This window comes from Monodon monoceros, unplaced genomic scaffold, assembly GCF_005190385.1.
Source record: "Monodon monoceros isolate NGI ecotype Baffin Bay Population unplaced genomic scaffold, NGI_Narwhal_1 Super_Scaffold_10, whole genome shotgun sequence".
In the NCBI taxonomy this organism is placed as follows: domain Eukaryota; kingdom Metazoa; phylum Chordata; class Mammalia; order Artiodactyla; family Monodontidae; genus Monodon; species Monodon monoceros.
Window position 1 is genome coordinate 57,431,414 of NW_021703766.1, and position 14,633 is coordinate 57,446,046.

The following is a 14,633-nucleotide window of genomic DNA, read 5'->3' on the forward strand; positions in this document are numbered from 1 at the left end:
CTAGGTCCATCCACCTCACTACAAATAACTCAATTTCATTTCCTTTTATGGCTGAGTAATATTCCATTGTATATATGTGCCACATCTTCGTTATCCATTCATCTGTCAATGAACACCTAAGTTGCTTCCATGTGTTGGCTATTGTAAATAGAGCTGCAATGAACATTGTGGTACATGACACTTTTTGAATTATGGTTTTCTCAGGGTATATACCCAGTAGTGCAATTGCTGGGTCACATGGTAGTTCTATTTTTAGTTCTTTAAGGAACCTCCATACTGTTTTCCACAGTGGCTGTATCAGTTTACATCCCCACCGACACTGCAAGAGGGTTCCCTTTTCTCCACACCCTCTCCAGCATTTATTGTTTGTAGATTTTTTGATGATGGCCATTCTGACCAGTGTGCAGTGATACCTCATTGTAGTTTTGATTTGCATTTCTTTAATGATTAGTGATGTTGAGCATCCTTTCATGTGTTTGTTGGCAATCTGTATATCTTCTTTGGAGAAATGTCTATTTAGATCTTCTGCCCATTTTTGGGTTGGGTTGTTTGTTTTTTTTGATATTGAGCTGCATGAACTGCTTGTATATTTTGGAGATTAATCCTTTGTCAGTTGCTTCATTTACAAATATTTTCTCCCATTCTGAGGATTGTCTTTTTACCTTGTTTATAGTTTCCTTTGCTGTACAAAAGCTTTTAAGTTTCATTAGGTCCCATTTGTTTATTTTTGTTTTTATTTCCTTTACTCTAGGAGGTGGGTCAAAAAGGATCTTGCTGTGATTTACGTCAGAGTGTTTTTAAAAGAAAAAAAAAAGTGTTCTTCCTATGTTTTCCTCTAAGAGTTTTATAGTGTCTGGCCTTAAATTTAGGTCTTTAATCCATTTTGAGTTTATTTTTGTATATGGTGTTAGGAAGTGTTCTAATTTCATTCTTTTACATGTAGCTGTCCAGTTTTCCCAGCACCACATATTGAAGGGGCTGTCTTTTCTCTATTGTATATTCTTGCCTCCTTTATCAAAGATAAGGTGACCACATATGTGTGGGTTTATCTCTGGACTTTCTATCCTGTTCCACTGATCTATATTTCTGTTTTTGTGCCAGTACCATACTGTCTTGATTACTGTAGCTTTGTAGTATAGTCTGAAGTCAGGGAACCTGATTCCTCCAGCTCCGTTTTTCTTTCTCAAGATTGCTTTGGCTATTTGGGGCCTTTTGTTTTTCCATACAAATTGTGAAATTTTTTGTTCTAGTTCTGTGAAAAATGCCATTGGTAGTTTGATACGGATCACATTGAATCTGTAGACTGCTTTGGGTAGTAGAGTCATTTTCACAATGTTGATTCTTCCAATCCAAAAAAATAATATCTCTCTCCATCTGTTTGTATCATTTTAAATTTCTTTCATCAGTGTCTTATAGTTTTCTGCATACAGGTCTTTTGTCTCCTTAGGTAGGTTTATTCCTAGGTATTTTATTCTTTTTGTTGAAATGGTGAATGGGATTGTTTCCTTAACTTCTCTTTCTGATCTTTCATTGTTAGTGTATAGGAATGCAAGAGATTTCTGTGCATTTAATTTTGTATCCTGTTACTTTACCAAATTCATTGATTAGCTCTAGTAGTTTTCTGGTAGCATCTTTAGGATTCTCTATGTATAGTATCATGTCATCTGCAAACAGTGACAGCTTTACTTCTTTTCCAATTTGGATTCCTTTTATTTTCTTTTATTCTCTGATTGCTGTGGCTAAAACTTCCAAAACTACGTTGAATAATAGTGGTGAGAATGGGCATCCTTGCCTTGTTCCTGATTTTAAATGGTTTCAATTTTTCACCATTGAGAATGATGTTGGCTGTGGGTTTGTCACAGACATTTGTTTTTAAATGTCCAAAAGCAAAATTAAAAATTTGAATTGTACCCAGAAATGACCCCTGCAGTGGAAGCACGGCCTCCTAACCACTGGGCCTCCAGGGAATTACCAGACATTTTTATAAATTTGCTTGAGTTAATTAACTTAGCCTGGTGATCTTCAGTTATTAATAAATATGCAAATATAATATTTATTTCATCTCAGGAATACATATTACTTTTTTAGAAAGACTTAAGTGTTCTCACAGCAATTAAGAAAAAACTCTTACTCATGAATCATGCCTTTCATTTCAATATGACTCTTCTAGCTAAAAATTCAGCAAATACTGAAAATGTCTCAATTAGAGTATTTTTTCTTTTTTCTTTTCTTTTTCTTTGATTTATTTTATGTTTTGGCCATGAGGCATGGGGGATCTTACTTCCCTGACCAAGGATGGAAACCATTCCCCTGCATTGGAAGTTTGGAGTCTTAAACACTGGACCACCAGAAAGGTCCCTTTTTTTGTTTGTTTTTTTTAAAAAAAATAAGCTTCTATTTTAAGTATTACATACTTATAGAAAAAGTACAAAGATCTTGAATGAATGAATGTATAGCTCAAATAATTATCACCAAGGGAATTATCGCCAAGTGAAGCTGTGTGTTAGTGAGAAGTAAAGGTCAAGCTATCCCACTAAATAAATTTGAAGTAGGTCATAATCAAAATCACAGAAGCAAAAACATTCGAACACATCCAAGAAAACAGGATAAAATATGCCCAACGTGTGTCCATCTATGTGGGGGGGAGAGATACGTATATGACAAAGGACTTGTATCCAGACTATAAGAGCTCTTATATCCAGAGCTGTGATCACAATAAGACACATAAGCCCCCAAAATGAGAAAAACTTGAAGACACTTCACAAAAAATAGACAGTTGACCAATGAGCACAGGAAAAATGTTCAACATTATTAGTCATCAGGGAAATTCAAATTAAAGTCATCATGAGATACCACTGAAGACACACATAAATAAATAAAATTAGATAGATGGACATAGCAAATGTTGGTGAGGCCTTGGATCAACTGGAAATCTCATCTACTGCTGGTGGGAATGTTATCAACACTTTGGAAACCAGTTGGGCAGTTTCTTAACACAGTTAATACAATATGACCTAGTAATTCTACTTTTAGGATTTTTTGCCAACAGGAATGAAAAATGCGTGCACAAAGACGTGCAAGTGAATGTTTACAACAGTTTTTGTCAAAATAGCCCAAACTTGGAAAACATCCAAATATCCAATAGCTGAACAACACATGTGTATACAATGTAATCTTAGCTTTATAAAGAAATGAACTGCTGATACAATACCTAAGAATATCAAAAACCTTATGCTGAACAAAAGAAGCCAGACACAAAGGAATATACATGATTCGGTATGTATGAAATTCTAGAAAAGTAGAACTAATCTCTGAAGACTAGTAGATCATTGGTTGCCTTGTGCTGATGGAAATGGTTGGGAAAGGGACAAGGGAATATTTTGGGGTGATGGAAATATTCTGTATCTCAATTGTGGTGGTTGTTACATGGGTGTATATATTTGTCAGAAGTCATGAAGCTCTACCCTTAAGTTTTATTGCATGTAGCTTATATTAAGCTCATGAAAAGGTACTTCACACCAGTAGTCATTAGATAAAAGCACATCAGGCCCACAATGAGAAACTACCTCACATCTAAGATAGCTACAATTTAAAAAGCTGCAACAACAGAAAATAACAAGAATGGAGAGAATTAGCAAGTGTTGGGAGGAGAACGTGGAGATACTGGAACCCTGTACTTGGCTGGCGAGAATGTAAAATGATGCAGCCACTGTGGAAAACGATTTTGTCGTTCCTCTAAGTGTTTTTTGTATGTATGTATGTATTTATTTATGGTTGCGTTTGGTGTTCGTTGCTATGGGCAGGCTTTCTTTAGTTGCAGCCAGCAGGGGCTGCTCTTTTTTGTGGTTCACGGGCTTCTCATTGCAGTGGCTTCTCTTGTTGCACAGCACGGGCTCTAGGCGTGCAGGCTTCAGTTGTGCCACGTGGGCTCAGTAGTTGTGGCATTCAGGCTCAGTAGTTGTGGATCGTGGGCTCTAGAGCACAGGCTCAGTAGTTGTGGCACACGGGCTTAGTTGCACCTTGACGTGTGGGATCTTCCCGGACCAGGGCTTGAACCCGTGTCCCCTGCATTGGCAGGTGGATTCTTAACCACTGGGCCACCAGGGAAGTCCCTCCTCTAAGAGTTAAAATTACCATATGAGGGCTTCCCTGGTGGCGCAGTGGTTAAGAATCTACCTGCCAATGCAGGGGACATGGATTCGAGCCCTGGTCTGGGAAGATCCCACATGCTTGTGCAACTAAGCCCATGTGCCACAATTACTGAAGCCCGCGTGCCTAGGGCCCCTGCCCCACAAGAGAAGCCACTGCAATGAGAAGCCTGCACACTGCAACGAAGAGCAGCCCCCGCTCGCTGCAACTAGAGAAAGCCCACGTGCAGCAACAAAGACCCAACACGGCCAAAAATAAATAAGTTTTAAAAAAATTACCGTATGACCTGACAAATCTACTCCTAGGTCTATACCCAAAAGAACTGCAAACAGGGATTCCAACAGATACTTGTACATGAATGTTCACAGCAGCGTTATTCACAACAGCCAAAAGGTAGAAACAGCCCAACTGTTCATCGGCAGATGAATGGATACACAATCGTGTTAGACAGTTGACCCTCAAACATCACGGGTTTAAACAGCAGGGGTCCACTTATACTCAGATTTTTTCCAATAAATATGTACTACTACACTATCCATGGTTGTTGCATCCACGGATGTGAAACTGAGGATACAGAGAGCTGACTGTAAAGTGTACACAGATTTCTGACTGCATGGACGGTCAGCGCTTCTCACCCCTGTATTGTTCAAAGGTCAACAGTACATACAGTGGAATGTCTTTCAGCCATAAAATGTAATGAAGTTATGATACATGCTACAACATGCATAAACCTTAGAAACATTATGCTCATTGAAAGAAGTTGGATGTAAAAGGACAAATATCTAGAAAAGACTAATTCTGAGAGACAGAAAGGTTTGTGGTTACAAGGAACTAGGAAGAGGAAAGAAATGGAATGATTCGGTACAGAGTTTTGTTTCGGGTGATGAAAAAATTTTGGAAATGGGGCGATGGTTGCAAACATTCTGAATGTAATTAATGCCACAGAATTATACACTTAAAATTATACACTTTAAAAAGTGTAAAATTATACACTTAAATTACCAATTCTCAAAGAAATAAAAAGAAACAGTAATGGCAGTTTTTAATTTCAGCAAAAGAATTGAAAGCAAAAAAGCATAAAGATTGGGACTTCCCTCGCAGACCAATGGTTAAGACTTTGCCTTCCAATGCAGGGGGTGCGGGTTCGATCCCTGGTCAGGGAGCTAAGAACCCACATGCCTCATGGCCAAAAAACAAAACATAAAACGGAAGCAATACTGTAACAAATTTAATAAAAACTTTAAAAATGGTCCACATCAAAAAAATCTTTTAAAAAAAAGTATTAAGTTTTAAAGTTTATAAAGGTAATGGTTCTCAGAGATGTAATTTGATACTTTCATCTCCACCTGCCTATCCTACATCTTCACTTTGATGTCTAAGAACTGCCTCAACCTCACCCACATCCAAAGCTATGACTTTCCACCCCCACTCTGTTCCTCCAGGTGCCTCCCCCATATCTGACACCTCCTCTTGTTTCTCAGGCCCAACCAGCTGGGTCATTCTTGGCTCCTTCCTCTTCCACAAACTCCAGATCTGAATTGAAAAAGAAAGCTGATTCTGATTTTGAAATACATCTATATCTACCCATATATGAGCACTTGCTTTATTACGATATGAGTACTGGTGAGCAGTGAAGCAGATTCTCAGTAAATGGTGCTTCATCAACTGACCATCTAGATAGAATAAAATTCATCAAGAGTCAATTCCAGGGGCTTCCCTGGTGGCGCAGTGGTTGAGAGTCCACCTGCCGATGGGTTCAAACACGAGTTCGTGCCCCGGTCCGGGAAGATCCCACATGCCGTGGAGCGGCTGGGCCCGTGAGCCATGGCCACTGAGCCTGCGCGTCCGGAGCCTGTGCTCCGCAACGGGAGAGGCCACAACAGTGAGAGGCCTGCGTACCGCAAAAAAAAAAAAAAAAAAAAAAAAAAAAGTCAATTCCAAGTGAATAGTGGATCTAAATGGGAAAGGTAAGAAAAACCAGAAGATGACGTAGGAGAATGTCTTCATGATCTCATGTAGGAAAAAATCTGAGGGCAGGAATTTGTGTCTGCGGTGTCTAATGCTGCATCTCCAATGTAGATGCCCAGTATTTACAGAATGAACGTAAAGGAAACTTCCACACTCTCTGGAGGGATATACACACATACAAGTACTTGGGTCATTGTGAAGACACATAATGTTCTTAGTGGTCAGGCTGAATGTCATATAAATGTCACTTATTAGTTTATCATCTAATGTAATCTTAATTAAAAACCATTCAGATTTATTTTCAGAATAATCTGATTCTAAATTTCATACAGGAAAATGAGCAAGAATACCTAGGAAAACACTGAGGGGGAGAAAAGTGGGCCCAAGTAGTGAAGTGTGATAAGGCCTACCAGGAGGTAAAACATATTTTACAGTCACAATTATTACCGTCTTGTTGAATCTAGGACACTGTATTATAAGGTGCATCACTGGTTCGTGTGCCACTAAGAAAAACACTGGCTATTAGGCTATGACTTGTTAGATGCCTCCTGATTCAAAGATCTCACCAGTGTGAAAAGATATCTGCCTTGGAATGGCATTGATGCATGGATTCTCGGATGAACAAAACAATAAAAATGCCAGACATAGACCCAAAACCATACGTGACTTTAGTAGAAGATAAATATTGCAGCTAGTTGGGAAAAGAGGGGTCTTTCATTGGCTGGTATTGAGAAAATTAGGTAGTCATTTAGGAAAAAAGCCTCCTATCTCACACCTGATAGACACACACATACACACACACTCCAGCTGGATCAATGATGTGAAACCAGAAGCCAAAAAACAGAAGGACAGTAGTAAAAGAACTCGAGGGATAATAATTTTTATGTTGTCAGAATAGGGAAGGTCTTTCCAAATATGTCATAAGTGGAGAAGCCACGTAGAAAGTCTGATTATCTGACTGCTTCAAAACAAACAAAACCCAGTGGTGAGACCAACGCTGCCCCAACATCGAAGTGAAAACCCGAAAGGCAAGCTGGGAGGTAGCCTGGCCACTCACCCTACCCCATCCAGGGTGTTTCCAGGGTCCTCATTCTCCTCAGACCCCCACCCACATGGCTGCTGCCAGTGCCAGTCTATATGGGACCTCAGTGACCTCCTAAAACAAGAGGGTTATTTTACACAAAGATAATGGGTTGAATGGTGACCCCAAAAGATGTGTCCCTCAGAACGTGTGAAGGGACCCTGTCTGGGAAAAAGGTCTTTGCAGGATTAGTGAAGGATCTGAGATGAGGACATCATAGATGAGGGCGGCTCTAAATCCAATAACAGTGTCTTTATATGAGACGGAAGAGGAAAGGCACAGGGAAGCCACGTGAAGACAGAGGCAGAGATGGGAGAGAGGTGGCCACAAACCCAGGGACGCCTGGAGCCCCCAGAATCCAGTAGAGGCAAGAAGAACACTCCCCTGGAGCCTCCAGAGGTAACATGGCCCGGCCCGCACTTTGATTCATACATCTGGTCTCCAGGACTGGGGGAGGATGAATTCCTGTTGTTTTAAACCACCCCACCCAGCTTGTGGTCATTTGTTACAGAAGCCACAGAACAGTCACACAGACCCTGCTCTGTAGGATCCTGGAAGTGCAGGTCTCACTAAAGGCAGATAGAGGTTGGATTACAGAACCCTTAGAGTCAGCATTGGGCCCCAGAAATCCTAAAGCAGTGGCTAGACACCGGAACGTTGAGGGGTCAACTCGGAAGCCCATCCCTAAGGGTGCCGGCTGCACACGGCCTCCCCAGGTTTTTACGCATGTACATGCTGGGGATAAGTATTTCCATCCTGATTCAGGACCTCTGATGTCACCGTTCACGTTGCTAATTAAGAACCCACCAGTTGGGGCTTCCCTATTGGCACAGTGGTTGAGAGTCCGCCTGCCGATGCAGGCCACACAGGTTCGTGCCCCGGTCCGGGAAGATCCCACATGCCACGGAGCGGCTGGGCCTGTGAGCCATGGCCGCTGAGCCTGCACGTCCGGAGCCTGTGCTCCGCAACGGGAGAGGCCACAACAGTGAGAGGTCCGCGTACCGCAAAAAAAAAAAAAAAAAAAGAACCCACCAGTTATACAGATGAAAACCCTATCAGAACACTTGCTCCAGTGGTAAACAATTCTGAAGTTGGTCAGAGGTGGGGAATCGTCTCCCATGCAGCCAGCAGCCCCCACCCCCACCCCGGCAAGGAGCGTCCTCATTGCAAAGCTGGGGGACCGTGCGGAGGCGTCTGTGAGTAAACGTGAGCTGAGCCCCAGGCCAGCTGCTGCTGAACTTTTCCCACCCTTCCCAGGTAAAACACCTGAATACGTACAAGGACTTGAAAGCCTACAGGAAGGGCCGTGGAGCCACACCAGCGACAGCACGCAGGCCGACTTGGTGCTTGCAGGCCAGCCGGGATGGTCCTGGCCCCGGGCGCTCTTCTGGAAGCTTTCCATTTCCCTGCCTGATGTACCCCTCCTGTCCCGGCCCCCACTGCTTTTTTCCTTCCTCACCTCTGCCCGGGGAGAAATTCCAGCAGCAGGTATGGGTGACACATCCTCTTCTTTAGCAGGTGGCAGCCCAGCAACTCCTGCAGAAAGTCCAGCAGAGCCCCACTAACACCGGGCCACCCACAAAGCCGTGGGCCCTACTCCCTCCCACCAGCCCAACCCGAGACTGCTGACGGGGCAGAGAATATGGCGTCAGGCACAGCTGCAGGTACTCTTGCCTGGAAGGGGTATTTATATTGACCTCAACCCAGGCACACCTGGGGAGGGCTGGCCGGCTGGGTCAGGCTGCCCAGGTCAGCCATTCCTCGCCCATCAGGGGCTCAGAGTTGCACAAATTGGGCCTTGCTGCACCGGCCAGGTCCAAGGAACCGGGGGGGGGGGGTGGTCCTGAGGGTCAGGATAGACAAGGGGCTGCAGCCCTGGCTTGTTTTCTAATCATTTTATCTGGTCCATGAGCGGGAGACAACTTCAAGAAGACCCTCTCCTAATCAGAGGAACCCAGGAGTCAGGGAGAGGAGGGGTGGTGGGTGGAGACAGAGGCCTGGTGCCCCGGCTGCAGTAGAAGTCTCTGGAAGACCCGGTGGAGGGAGACGAGATAAGCCCCATGGGCTGCCCAGGTGAGTCCCATGTTCTGGAAGGTGCCTGCCCACCTTAGCCCCATGGGCTGCTGGGTGTCTGCTCAGGTGAGCTCCATATCCTGGGAGGGGCCTGTGTAAAAGAGCCCTTGCAGTGGGAGGGGCTGTGGAACAAGCATCCTCTTTGCCACCAGCACACAGTTGCTTCCTCACCCTTGGGCAGTGCTGGGGTGAGATGAGAAGCAGAAGACACTGTGGGCTCCTGAAACCCTGCGCGGGCTCATGTAGAGCAAGGAGGTCAGCAGGTGGGCGCTGGCTGCTGTGCTGCAGACTCGCTTTGAATGTAGCTATTTGTTTTATAGCACTTCATATTATGTGAATATAAATTATTTATCACATATGTATTTTGCAAATATTTTTCTCCCAGTTTCTGTCTTGTCTCTTGGCTTTCAGAATAAGGTATTAACCAAGTACAATTTTCAGTTTTATAAAGTACGTTATTAAGTTTTTCCCTTTTGTGTGAGGGCTTTTCACGTGGTGTTAGAAATCAAAGATCGTGATCTATGTGACCAAACCCATGGCCATGTCAATTTTCTTCTATATGATCTTCTATAATTTTTAAAGTTTTATATTTTAAATTTGCCTGTGGACAATTTGGAGTGACTTTTGGTGCGAGTTGTAAAGTCTGTGCCTACATTCGTTTCGTGGCACGTGGTTCCTAATTCTCCTGTAATTAGGTTCCAGAAGTCCTGGGATATTGGCCTCTGTCCCTTGGAACCTGCAGAGTGTAGTGCATTGAGCGGGGCTGCCCACAGGGAACTCAGCCTCCCTTGAAGTGGGAGTGGGTGCTGCTTGCATTTTCCCAGGTGGCCAGCGGAGGGCGACAAGCCGGCATCTCTCACCAGTGCGGGACCTGCCTCTTCTGCCCACAGGCTTGGCCCTGTGCACAGCTGACAGGGCTTAGGTCTCCGCAGGACCCGCCGGGGCTTTGGCTTTGGAAAATGCAGACCTGCATCCACATGAAGTGTAGCTCGGTTTCCCCAAGAACTGCCGGGAGGTTCCACCCTGGGACGGAAAGGTGAAGAAAATGTGGTGGGATGCTTCCTGCTGGGGGGGTGGGACACCAGGAGATGCAGAGCTGCCTGCAGACGCTGCTACAGAAACCCCTGATTTTTTTTCTTTTTTTTGTGTGTGTGTGTGGTACGCGGGCCTCTCACTGTTGTGGCCTCTCCCGTTGCGGAGCACAGGCTCCAGACGCGCAGGCTCAGCGGCCATGGCTCACGGGCCTAGCCGCTCCGCGGCATGTGGGATATTCACAGACCGGGGCACGAACCTGTGTCCCCTGCATCGGCAGGCGGACTCTCAACCACTGCCCCACCAGGGAAGCCCCCAGAAACCCGATTCTTTCCTGAGAATATTGGTGGAGCGGGGCATTCAGGCAACAGGGCAAACAGCTTTCTCTGGAGGCTCTTGTGGGGAAGTGGGGGTATAGCAACAGGGGCTCAGCCCACAAAACCCCAGAACAGCTCCCAGATCAGCTCTAGAACTGCTCCCAGAATGGCAAGAAGTGGGTCTTCCACCTACTAGACATGGAGGAAAGGGGTGGGGTCTGCAGGGCCTCCCTCACCTTCGGGGACTTGCTGGGAGGTCACGGGGCTCAGCACATGCTGTGTGCTCAAGGCTAAGATGGGTCAGGACGTGCAGTAGGGATGCAAAAGGGGATCCCTGCGCCAGCATCTTCGTGACCCCTCCTTTCCTCAAGGGTCTCGAGAACGTCTCTTTCCCCAGTGACGAAGGATAAAACCATGACATTTCCCCCAGGGAAGCTCATTATAGACTTGGCACTCAGCTGGGGGCTGGTCACGTGATTTCCACCCTCACCCTCCCAAATGCCTGTGCCCAGAAGGGGAGCCTTGTTCAGCGCGAACCACATGGTTTGTGCAAACAGTGTAGGCGCAGGGGGGTGCCCCTAAGGGGAGGGAGGTTTAGATAAGGGCGGGGTGATTTTCCAACTCTCCCCCACCCCCTCGGCCCCCAGGGCATTTTACAAAAGCCAGAGACTCAGCCGAGGAGGAGAGGCAGCGGGCCCCTTCCTCATCCACGGGCCTAGGATGCCCCATATGCCGAGGGCACTAGACTCAGGTGTCTCCTACACCGTGCCTGGTAGAGGGGCCCTGCAGGTTCTAGGGCTCTGAGACCACCCCACTTCTGACCCCAACTGCAAGACTGGGAGCCCCTAGACCACCCCAGGTTTTTTTCTTAGAGGCTCCCAGGACTCACTGAAGCTTTATACTCAGGCTCAGGATTTGCTATGGTGAAAGAAATCAGATAACATTAGCTGAGAGCAGAGGTCAGGAGGAGAGTTGGGGGGTCCATCAGGTATGACCACCTAGGGAAGCGACCTGAGCCCTGGGGTGCAGGGTGTCACTGAGGTCCACCACGTTGATGTGGGGAACCCCGTGTGGCTGGAGTTTCACTCCAGCGCCTGTGAGGGGCTCAGGAAACCCCACCATGCGTCACGCCGTAGCACAGACCAGCCCAGTGTGAAGACCACGGAGCACGGACACACCCATCTGATGCAAGGTGACCACCCGGAGCCAGGAGCAGAGGCCTGGCCTCTCTGTGGGCAGGTTTGCGGGTCTTTCACTTCTTGGGTTACATTTATTCCTAGGGGTTATGTCCTTCTGATGCTATTATAAATGGGATGGTTTTCTTCTTTTCTCTCTCTGATGTTTCATTATTAGTGTATAGGAACACAACTGACTTTTGTGTATTTGTGATTTTGTATCATGCAGCTTCCCTGAATTCATGCACTACTGCTAACCGTGTTTTGGTGTTTGGATGTGGAAAGCTGCAATTAGAAATACCACTGTTTCTAAAACATCCAGGTCATCCAGAACGCCAAGACATGGTGTCTACTGACATAATCTTCCCGCTGTGCCCCTCAAATCTCTGCCATCCTACAGCGGTGAACTGAACCATCACTTTGGGGAGCAGGAGCTGGGTAGGGCTTGGCCTCCATAACAAACTATGACATCTTCTCTGCTTTCCTGTCCCTTCACTGACATGCTTGTTTTGAAAAGTAATTGACTCTGCAGTCATTTCCAAAGTCTAGAAAATTGTCCCTAGCAGCAGAAAAGACTCACATTTGCCATTTCACACAGAATTCTATATTGTGTTTTATGCAAAGCAGAAATCCTCTTCCAGGGAAGCAGCACGTGACCTCCAAGTGAGGACATTTTTATGGTTTCCACATTATAATCCAATCCACAGGCCCACATTCACTTTCACCAGGTGCCCCAACACTAGGGAAATGTCTTGTTCCATTCTGATCCAGGTTTCTTTTTCTGAAACACTAACAGATCCTTTCCCTCCTTTTCACAACCTTGATGGATCGAGAGCACACAACACGAGTATGATCTGGGTGGCCTTTTCTGTGTGGTTACACAGATCAGTACTTCATTCATTGCTTGTTGTGACTAAGTGGGCATCACATTTAGCATGTGAACCATTTAAAGTACACAGTCCTATGGCATTAACCACAGGCACGTTGTTGTACAAATAACCTCACCATCCATGTCCAGATCTTTTCCAATTTCACCAGTGAAACGCTGTACTTTGATTGAACACTAATTCCCCTCAGTCCCTGGCACCCACATTCTACTTTCTGCCTTTGAATTGTACTTCTCTGGATACCTCCTATATGTAGTAACTTATCATGTGTGTCCTTTTAAAGTGACAGGGCTATTTCACTGATCATAATGCCTTTGAGGTTCGTATATGCTGTAGGAGTTGTCAGAATTTCCTTTGTTGTTAAGGCTGAATGACATTCCTTTGTGTGGATATCACATGTAGTTTACCCATTCATCTATCGATGGACACTTGGGTGGCATCTGCCTCTTGGCATTGTGATTCACGCTGCTTGGAATGTGGGTGTACCCATTTCTGTCCCAGGCCCTGCTTTTAATCTTTTGGGTATGATCCTCTCTGACGAGGTGTTTTAAAACTTTTGAAAACTTTGAACAGACTTTCCAAATAGCAGATTCTTTGAACTCCAGCTAACTTTGGGGTGCTTCAAAGGGCTCCTGGAGCATCCCAAAGAGAGATCCTAAACTAGCTGGGTTCACTTGGTGTGTTAAATTACATGGAAAACATTGTCCAAGCTCGCTGTTGCCTGTGGCAGATGGAATCATCAGGCTCTCCCCAGTTTTTTCATAGCCACAAAACAGACAGGGGAAAGGATCTGGGGTTCTTCTGCTCTCTAGTCTCTCACCTCACCCAACTTACAAAAATCTAAAGAATTTCTGTTTCCCGGCCTCGGGTCTTGAACCCCTTGCCCAGCTCCACTTTCTCCAAAGATTCCTCTTTGAATCTATCGGACCCCCTTCACTCCAGGCCTTGGCAGCCCATACACTGCTAGAGACAGCCTATTGGGCTGGCCGCTGCCCAGAAGCCCATATTATAAACTCTGTAGACGTTCAAGCATGAGGAATACACCCCAGTGTAGGGAAACTTGTTATAGGACATAGGCTTTATACACAACAGATGCCCCTCAGGGAGAGTCCTGGCAACGCACTGGTTCAAATGTCCCCACCCCCAACCCCTGGGGACCCTCATGAAAGGGACTGGGCTGACCACAGGCATCTGGTTGGGTGATGGGAGAGCAGAAGACACTGAAAACCCCATTAGGTTCGAAAGGAATTCGGAGGATGCTCTGACCCCTTCAAGTTAAAGCCTCCTGGTAAATGTTTCCGGGAAGCCAGATTCCATTTCTAGGAATGCTTGGTTGTAGCTTGCTCAACATGGGAGGATCCCCTTCTAAGCCAGAAGAAACACCTCTGGAGTGTATTCTTAAGAACTGGAAATTTTTAGGGACTTCTCTGGTGGCACAGTGGTAAAGAATCCGCCTGCCAATGCACGGGACACGGGTTCGAGCCCTGGTCTGGGAAGATCCCACATGCCACGGAGCAACTAAGCCCGTGCACCACAACTACTGAGCCTGCGCTCTAGACCCCGCAGGCCACAACTACTGAAGCCCGTGCGCTACAACTACTGAAGGCTGCACGCCTACAGCCCATGCTCTGCAACGAGAAGCCACAGCAATGAGAAGCCCGTGCACCACAACGAAGAGTAGCCCCCACTCACCACAACTAGAGAAAGCCCATGTGCAGCAACGAAGACCCAAAGCAGCCAAGACTAAATAAATAAAGTAAAAATTTTTTTTAAAGTCCACAAATAACAAATGCTGGAGAGGGTGTGGATAAAAGGGAGCCCTCCTACACTGCTGGTGGGAATGTAAATTGGTGTAGCCACCATGGAAAACCGTATGGAGGTTCCTCAAAAAACCTAAAAATTGAGCTACCATATGATCTAGCAATCCCACTCCTGGGCATATATCTGGAGA